Source organism: Thunnus maccoyii, chromosome 9, assembly GCF_910596095.1.
Source record: "Thunnus maccoyii chromosome 9, fThuMac1.1, whole genome shotgun sequence".
NCBI lineage: Eukaryota > Metazoa > Chordata > Actinopteri > Scombriformes > Scombridae > Thunnus > Thunnus maccoyii.
Genome location: NC_056541.1, coordinates 1,508,513 through 1,518,798, shown reverse-complemented (window position 1 = coordinate 1,518,798; position 10,286 = coordinate 1,508,513). Strand labels below are relative to the sequence as shown.

Genomic DNA, 10,286 nt, shown 5'->3' with positions numbered 1-10,286 from the left:
GTGTGTTTGTGTGTGTATATTTGTGTGTGTGTGTGTGTGTGTGTGTGTGTGTGTGTGTGTGTGTGAGTGTGTGTGGCATGACTTGGCCAAATGCACAGCGCTGCATTGCAGTGCCGAGGCTGAGTTGGCATGCTGAGTACATAGCGTGCATACTGCGACTGTGTGCCAGGCTGACACACACACACACACACACACACACACACACACACACACACACACATACACACACACATATACACACACATATACACACACAGCAGCTTTCTGCAGCTTCAGCTTCCATCATCACAGTATAGTTTCTAACATGAAAGACTCTCTCTCTCTCTCTTTCTCTATGTATATATATATATATACATACATATATATATAATAACAGCCTGTCTGTCTCTCTAACTGTCTGTCTGTCTGTGTGAGAGAGACAAACAGGTTTTGGTGTCCTACAGCCAATATTACAGAGAGTGACGGGTGGGTAGGTGTTCAAGGCTAAATAAGGACTTGTACAGTAGCTGTGCAGCCAGCTGTGTGTGTGTGTGTGTGTGTGTGCGTGTGTGTGTGTGTGTGCGTGTGTGTGTGTGTGCGTGTGTGTGTGTGTGTGTGTGTGCTGGTGTGTGTATGTATTGCTTATGTTGTGGGGACATAAATCTGTTTATACATACATTGTGGGGACTCAACAGTCTTTTGGGGCAAAAGGTCCCCGTAATGTAAAGTCTCCCTCCACTCAAAAACGTCTTTGTTACTTCACTGTCATGTCTTCAGGAAATTAATGTAAGCTAATGAAAATGTCCTCAGAAGAGGTGGAAACATGACTGTGTGTGTGTGTGTGTGTGTGTGTGTGTGTTTGGGGTCAGGATATCCCGATCACTGATTCTGATCAGACCCTTACTGATACCGTTTTTATCTAAACCCTGCTGTGAAACCGTCTGATGCTAACGACACCGCCGAGCATTTCCATCATCATCATCATTACTGTGATTATCACCATGACCACAGCACAGCTCTCCTTCTTTATTAGCAGTTTGATTTTGACAAACCACAAGAAAATGTCTTTTAAACGGTCGAACAGAAATCCGGTTCAGAAAGTCGATAAAAGGAAATGCAAATTAATGTGTTTTTCCATCTATTACTGTTGTGAATATTAACAGTCGAGCACATCTCAGTGAACAGTTGGTGCTGATTCTCCTGTCAACTGCAATAAACCACAAAAAGAAGAAGATGTAATGAACAGAACGACAGTCAGAGCTGAAGCGATGGAGACGTGACATCACATTGTGGTGATGGAGAGCGTGATGACATCACAGCTTCCTGCTGCTGGAGGCGTTTTGACAGCAGCTCTGTGTCAGTTACACAGACACGAAGAAGAGAGCTGACAGTGAAAAAAACGTCTGCCGCCATGTTTGGTCTCTCCAGCGGGGCGGAAGCTTCAGGGATGTTTGAGTCACATGTTTCCTGTACGTCATTTTGCTTTTATCCACACATCAACTTTCACACCTCATCCAAGCATAAAATCTTTTTTGCAATATTTTGACTTTTTTTTTTAGAATTTCCAGCATTTCCACATATGTTTTTTAATGCACAAATTGTAGAAGCACGTGAAAAAGGATGGATGGAAACACACCTAGACACATCAGCACCAGAGAACCGGCTCCATGACTGTATATAAAGATGGCGGGGTGTGATGTCACCCATTGGTTTGCATTGGACATGGATGTATTTAGAGAGCTGATACAGCAACGCCAATCTTTCTCCAGTGGCCAATTGCTGTATTACAGCGAAAAAATCCCACTACCTCAGACAGAAGCTAACGTTAGCTTAGCGGGAATACTCAGTGCCACACACTAAGGCTAATGTTAGCTTACCGGGAATACTGAGTGCTACACACTTAGGCTAATGTTAGCTTACCAGGAATACTGAGTGCTACACACTTCGGCTTATGTTAGCTTACCAGGAATACTGAGTGCTACACACTTCGGCTTATGTTAGCTTACTGGGAATACTGAGTGCTACACACTTAGGCTTATGTTAGCTTACGGGGAATACTGAGTGCTACACACTTAGGCTTATGTTAGCTTACCGGGAATACTGAGTGCTACACACTTAGGCTTATGTTAGCTTACGGGGAATACTGAGTGCTACACACTTAGGCTTATGTTAGCTTACTGGGAATACTGAGTGCTACACACTTAGGCTTATGTTAGCTTACTGGGAATACTGAGTGCTACACACTTAGGCTTATGTTAGCTTACGGGGAATACTGAGTGCTACACACTTAGGCTTATGTTAGCTTACTGGGAATACTGAGTGCTACACACTTAGGCTTATGTTAGCTTACGGGGAATACTGAGTGCTACACACTTAGGCTTATGTTAGCTTACTGGGAATACTGAGTGCTACACACTTAGGCTAATGTTAGCTTACTGGGAATACTGAGTGCTACACACTTAGGCTAATGTTAGCTACTTTAGCTAAATTGTGATAACAAGGCAGGTATCATAATCAAGTAACATTAATCTTAGTGAAATATTGAAAATGTAGTCTGACTCAGTGTGAGTCTCGGAGCCGACTGTCAATCAACGCCCACACAGCAGACATCAAAGCTACTATAAGTCTTCAAATCTTATTAACGGAGCAATAATTTCCAAAATGACCACCAGCACATTTATTAGAGGCTAGAGATTGAGACCAGAATATCTAACTGAAAACAATGATTGACTCAGTATTTCTAGAGGGGAGTTGAGTCTTTTTGAATGGGAGTCAGTTGGAGCAGCTAGCGGCCGTCGGTGGAACTCAAGACGTCCTTCTGAAGTGCAGCTAGTTTACGGTTTATGATGCTGTGTCGTAGCATTCAGAAACAGCTGCAGCTTTTGTGACTGACACACTCATCTCATTCTTCCTCACAGCTCAGCTTCATCTGTGCTGCTGTTTGTTAGTGATGTGGAGGAGGTGTGCAGACAGGCGGATGGTGTTAGCGGTCTGTTAGAATTCAAACTGTCCAAATTCAATCCATTAATTTTTTACCTTCTGAGAGTCCAGGTGTGCAGGATGTTTTGGTTCTTTCACAAATAGAAAGAAAGAGACTTTAAACAACCAACCTGTTTCTGTTTGTGGTACTTTTAATGTTTTTTGATGTCAGTTAATTTTCACTTTGTTCGGTTTGATTAAATCCAAGCTGATGATGCGTTAAGTCATTAATTATATTGTTGCTCTAATAGTGTTTCAGGAAAGTTTGATGCAGCAGAATCAGATCATCCAGGCCACATCTGGAGTCGATCACATCCACAATAAAACACTCTGCATAGTAAAAGTCCTGTAATGTATCGGCAGTAAAATGTATTTAAAATATCAAAAGTAAAAGTACTCCTTATACAAACTGGCCCCTTTAGTGTGTTTTATTAATCACATACAGTATATATTATGATATTATTAATATGAGTACGGATTCATTGATGTGTTCGTGTAAGCAGCATTTTTTGTAATTAAAATTTTTATTAACTTTTTAAATATATTTATAACATAATGAAACACAGGAATACTTATTACAGTAAATGTAAATGAAAAGAAACAGAACAAACAGAATTAGCTTGAAATAACCTCATTTCATCTCTACGGGGTCCAGGAGGGGTCATAGAGAAAGAAACAACAAATTAATGCTCTAGATTTAACAGAACCTGAAGTAAATCAAACAAGTTTTACTCAACTTAAACCTGCAGTGCAGAACGTTCACGTATAAATGAACGTCCGTTATATTAAAGTCAAACGAGTTCACACAGTGCTGATTAAATCTCTCCGTATTTCACAGTATACTGAGTTTTCCTGCGCTGGCTGGATGAATCGTACTGAGCTCTGTGAGCGGCTAACATCCCGTTAGCCGCTCTGCTAACGTGAATGAGGATAAAATAATTTAATCAAATATTATCGGACTGAACGGATCAAATTCTTCATAGTGAAACGAGTCATTTTGCATTTTGGGTTTTTGTGTGACACTCAAAACAATTTATCCAGCGTTTTACAGCCACAACAGCAGCGACGGAGGCGGCGACGGAGGCGGAGCCTGTGATGTAAACACGTCGACAGTGTTTTTGTAATTACTCTCACTGCCAGAAGAGGGAGACAGAAGCTTTGACGACGTTACAGGGAAACGTTTTCATCTCTTTCTTCAAACTTCCTGCTGACTGAAGGGGGAACAGGCTGAACAGATCGATTGATTACGTCATCTGAGTTTTTATTAAATGATTATTATTAAATTGAGAGTATGAATTATTTTGTTTTCGTTGTGGTCCCCCATGTGCTCGGGACATGTCCTGTTTTATAGCAACATACATTAAAAACACTCCAGTAGAGTATTAGATCTGTATCTGATTGATTATCTGATTATCTGATCACATTTACACCTGGTATTGATTTTAATGTCAATTCTGTCTGAATGATGATCAAATCTCAAGATGTAAATAATTACAACATTTACACTTTATGATGTGTTTTAATAAACAGATCAGCTGACAGACAGTTGAACATGTTCAGTCATCAGTAAACGAAGCTTCGGTCTGTTCGGGGATTTGAACCGACGACCTGCAGGAAACAGAAACTACCGATAAATAAATTACAGGTCGAGAATCAAAACCGCAGAGTTGCAAAAAGATTTGTTTACCTGCAGCGAAGAGACGACGAGTACGGAGGATCATTTCAGACAAAACAAGAAAATAAAAAAAATCATTAAAAGAGAAAAATAAATAAATGTTACAGGAAATGGAATCATTTTACAGAGAAAAGAAAATACATTTTAAAGAAAAAAAATAAACTTTAAAGCAAAAATCTGATAAAACTTAAACAGAAAATAACAAATAAACTATTATTTTTAAGGACGCTCTTGAAGGAGTCAATTAAATCTGTCGACATGATTCAAAAATACAAACTTATATTTAATAGTCAGACACAAGCCTCCATTTTTAAATTGCCACCTCACAGTAACCATTAAACAGATGATCCTCCACAGTTCAGAAAAATAAAAAAACATTTTTGGGTGAAATGATCCTCCGTAGAAACAGACGTGAGGAAAAATCTATAAACGAGATTTTTATGGCTTCAGACTGATAAAAATATTAAATCTGAGACTGACTGACTGAACTTTGATGATGTCACCTGTTCAACAGTCACATGATGACAATCAGCTGAGATTTTTCTCTTTTTAAAATCAAACATGACAAGAAAAAATTTCACGTTTGATCAAAATGATCAAATGTTTGTTTTAACTTCAGACGACAAACACAAACATCACAATAACATCATCAGCTGATCTATGACATCATCACTTTTAATTAGTTTAGTTTTTCTCACTGCAGTTATTCATTGTTGCTGAATTCTCTGTAAGATATTTCCTACAGTGTACTTAAAGTATTGCAGTAAAAGTACATAAGTATTATGAGCTTGATGTAGTTAAAGTATTGCAGTAAAAGTACATAAGTATTATGAGCTTGATGTAGTTAAAGTATTGCAGTAAAAGTACATAAGTATTATGAGCTTGATGTAGTTAAAGTATTGCAGTAAAAGTAGTGGTTTGGTCCCTCTGACTGATATATTATTATATATGACATCATTAGATTATTAATAGTGAAGCATCAGTGTTAGAGCAGCATGTTACTGTTGTAGCTGCTGGAGGTGGAGCTAGTTTACACTACTTTATATACAGTTAGCTAGTTTAGTCCAGTGGTTCCCAACCTAGGGGTCGGGCCCCTCCAAAGGGTCAGCAGATAAATCTGAGGGGTGGTGAGATGATTAATGGGAGAGGAAAGAAGAAAAAACAAAGTTCTGATACACAAATCTGTTTTCAGTTTTTGGACTTTTTCTCTAATCTTTGATTTTTGCTGAAATATTGGATCATTTGAACATTTATTGAAATGAAAGCATGTGAGAAGTTTAGAGGGAAAAATCACTATTTGGTGGAGCTGTTAACAACTCATAGACATGTGAAATGTGACCCCGACTACACACTGCTTTTTGTAAGACGTCAAAAGACAAAAAGGTTGGAAACCACTGGTTTCATCTTTAACAATGTGTTGTATTTTAAAAGCTTGTTATATTATCCATTGTGTCAAATCTTCATCTGAAAAGTAACTAAAGCTGTCAAATAAATGTAGTGGAGTAGAAAGTACAATATTTCCCTCTGAAATGTAGAAAGTAGCATCACATGGAAATACTCAAGTAAAGTACAAGTACCTCAAAACTGTACTTGAGTAAATGTACTTAGTTACTTTCAATCACTGGTTTTTACTCTATTTGACTCATATGTTCATGTGTTTCTTCTTCTTTTCTCCATTTCTGGTTTATTAAAACGTAACATGAGGCATCAGAACAGAAATGTCAGTAAATGATGAATTAATTTATTATATTTATTATATTTATTACATTTCTGAAAACTTGTTCAGGCTGCATTTCTACTTTGGTCTAATTTAGTTTTTTTTATTGTTGTTTATAGTTGTTATTGTGTTACAATAGCTTTGTATTTCGTATTTTGTACGGTGTATTCTGTGTTTTTTCTTTTTGTTTTTTTTTGCTTGGTACTGTTTGTTGTTGTGTTGTTGTATGTTTTGATTGTGGGGGACTACGGATGCTAATTAGCTTCGAGCTAACTCCGCTGCATCTTTAATGTTAAAAACTGTTCCAATCAATATCAGAATTAATGAAAGTGTTTCTGTGATGGTTTTCATTTTAAATAGCCGAGTAGGTTTATCTGCAGACCCACTTTACTACACGACACGCTAACTTGGTTAGGTTTAGGCATGAGGGGGGGGGGTAGTTAGGGGTTAGGGGTCAGGGGTCAGGGGTGTGTGTTGTGTAGTAAAGCGGGCGTATCGTGCAAGACTGAAGATGATCCTTCTCAAAATGGCAAAGTGATCCATGAATCCTTCCTGGTGCTGCCTTCAGGTGCTGGAGTGAGAGTCCAGCGACGGAGTTTCTCCACATGGAGCTGCTTTCATCAGCTGTGATGTTTGGAAACTCAACAGGGACTAAAAGAAACGATCAGACACGAGTGTCATAAAAACCTGACAGTTAAAAAAAATATTTTTCTGACCTCAGAGGTCCTTTGATTTGCAGTGACGTTCAGTTTAAAATGTGCCCTTATTTTTACACAGTAAATGATCCTGCTCAGCTAATATCAGTCGTATCAATAATAAAAGTTAAGCATCTTTGTCAATAATGCTTGTGTGACGTGTTCATGTTAAAAACAAATAATGACGATATATCATTAATCCAGTCGGTGCCGTTAAACAGTTGCAGAAGAAGAGACACAACGAGATGACATCATAAAAGAGCGACAGTCAAAACTCAAACGATGGAAAACATGATGGAAATATGACGTTTCTGTTAGTTTCTTGTATTGATGTGAGGAAGGTTACAGTCTCCTCATCATCGCTCCACACAGATCTGATGTTTTCAGCTCTTCAGTGACGTTTCAGTCACATAACTTGACTACATATAAAGATGGACGACGTGTCTCCACTTCCTTCCTTCCTTCCTGCTAAAGTGAAGCTAAAATCTCTCCTTGCCGGGAGCGGCCATCTTGCTTGTGTGATGTCATTTGCAGTCAGAGCATGGATGTATTATAGCAGCTGGATACTAAAAGACTAAAAATGGCGCCCATTCAGTCTTATAGGAATTGCTCGACTGGCGCATACGCCAAAAAAAAGTTTCTAGTTTCCGGGTTTGCTTCCGCGTTGTGCGGCCCACTGAATATGCGCAGTAGTGTTTCCCCCGCTGGCCCCGCCCACGAGCTCCCGCTCGGCCCATAGACTTTACATGGTGATGACGTCACAGATTTTTAAATCGCTTTTCTCGGCTCGAGGAAAGTTTTACAAACATGAAACCTTCATGAGTCATAATTGACGGTGTTTGCAGTTCGAGGTGTCCTGTCAACAGTTTTACACGCGTCTCTTTTACAATGGTGGTCTGTGGGGGGGGAAATGCTTTTTGGGCCGCAGGGAGAGATTGGCTGCAAGGCTGAGTGGCGGCGCCCTATCCAGCTCTTATTATACATCCATGAGTCTGTGCAGTAGAGTCGGTGGCGGGACACGCCCCCTCAGCCGTCCCGCCGCCTGACGGAGGTTTGAGAGCTGCTGTCACAGCTGCCAATCATGAAGCCACACCCACCTTTTATTTCTTCATGTCCCATTCGCTAACAAGGAGGGGGCGGGACTTATGACCTACACTGTAGCCAGCCACCAGGGGGCGACCCAGATGTTTTGGCTTCATTTTTGGGGAGCTGTCATGTTTATATACAGTCAATGGTCACATGCTTCATATACATCGTCATTTATTCACTTTATTAAGTCTGTTTACATTTGCTTTCAACAGCTGCTGTTAATCCTCAAACAGGAAAGTCTTTGTACACAGATTCAAACCTGCAAAGCAGAACTTTTGTCTCCCTCCTCTGGCGGTGAGAGTAATAACAAAAACACTGTCAAGGAGCTTTATGACGGATCCGACCAGCTGGTCTCACCGGCGGTGGCTCCTCACAGCTCTCAAAACGTCGGAGCAAATTTCCAAACAGGCGTTAATTTGATAAACTGACCACGTGCTGGGAATCTAAACGGTAACTTTCTCCCCTGACGACAGCGACATAGCAACAGTCCTAGAAAGGAAATTACAACAACCATGTGAGACTGTCAGACATTTGTACCCAGGATGCCTTGCAGTCTGAGGAAGATACCTGCGGGCCGAGCATGACGTCATTTCACCGGAAACCAGTCACTGCATCACCAGAGGTTTATCTGACGTGAGCATCCTGTGAACTTGTTTGGAAAATACGTTTATTTATGTGGAAAAGTTCTGCACTGCAGGTTTAAACTGTTTCCAGTGTTTCCACTGAAAATGAAAATAAAAACAGGTGGACAGAAACACACTTATCTGGTTTTTAAACCTCACAGTTAAATATTTGTATCAGTCTCTCTATATAGTTTTGTTTCTGGCTCTTTTTTTTTAGTTAAAAAAATAAAAATATTAAATTTTCTAACATATTTTTAGTGTTCAGGTCAGTTTGTCTGATTTAAGTCTCCACATCTTTAATATGTTTTAACAAGATAAACTTGATGTGTTTTAATGTTCACGCTGAGTCGGCTTCATTCATTAACGCATCTTCTTCTTCTTCTGTTTAGTTAAAATGTGTATTTTCTCTCCTGGAGACGGAGCCTCCGGTATGTGTAGCGTGTTCAGGTTCAGGGAAAAGCCGTCAAATCACTGACAGAACAGACGGTGACAGTAGAAAGAGGAAGAAGAAGAAATGACAACAACAACAACAATGGCGGACGCTTCATACGAGTGTTGTTCTCTTTATTTTCTACTTTTGACAGCTTGTTCAGAGTTAAACGACCATCTTTCTCTGCTCAGACTGTTAAAATCTGCTGCAATAAACTAAACGTCAGGAAGCCGCAGCGGAAACAGTAAACTGTTTCTTCTTCACTGGTTTTCTGTGGCTGACCTGCACGTGCCCAGTAGGAGAATCACCTGTGTCGGTGTTTTCATGTGGACGGATGAATTTGCAGAAATGAGCTGAAACTCTTATTTAGTGGCTTCATGTGGACGTCGTTTAAAATAACCAATCAGCTGATCAATAACACTTCAATCAATCATCATCGGGACAGTCCATGTTTCACAGTAAAGAGAAATATATACACACACAAGCACACACACACACACACACACACACACACAGGACAGGTGAGTCGTCTGTCGGCAGGTGAGACATTTGGCACACAGTGAAGTCTGAGAGACCGGTCTGGTCCCGTTCAGTCCCCCTGTGGTCCTGGTCTCTCATGGGGTCCCTCCTGTGGGATTCTGGGTAGTTTAGGGCGTTATCTGGTTGGTTTTCCTCCTCGGACCCTCTAGTGGAGGAGGTCTGGATCACAAACCAAGACTGGAGCGGATTGTTTGCTGCGGGGACGAGATACGACCGACTACTCGGCTCCCGTAGCCGGTTTCGCTTTGCATGCTGGGATGTTGATGAGAGAATTTAACGTGTTTGGCGCGTGGACAGAGACACGACCACCTCCCGAAGGAGACGGTCGTGACGTTTACATGAGAGAACGGGACCTGTGCGCCGTCGCCAGTGTGACTTCCTGTCAATTTCCAATTTTTCAAAATAAAGCACTTCTATGTTTATGGAAAGTAAAAAATAAAATAAAAGCAACATTATAACAAATAGATTTAGGAATGCAAATTTTACTGTGTTGGAGTCATTTACAGCATTAATGACTAACTGGATCGTTACTACATTAAAACTATTTTCAGGTTGTAAG

General features: G+C 40.2%; 1 protein-coding gene across 2 annotated transcripts in view; it reads right to left on the bottom strand.

Moving 5' to 3' along the window:
* Nucleotides 1-9,295: 9,295 nt before the first annotated feature.
* Nucleotides 9,296-10,286, bottom strand: part of qsox2 (quiescin Q6 sulfhydryl oxidase 2) — a 15,629-nt gene continuing 14,638 nt past the window's right edge. For both annotated transcript variants that reach the window (XR_006098221.1, XM_042422170.1), the window contains one exon: nt 9,296-10,286. This exon is cut by the window's right edge. The gene's annotated coding sequence lies outside the window, so the exon portion shown is untranslated.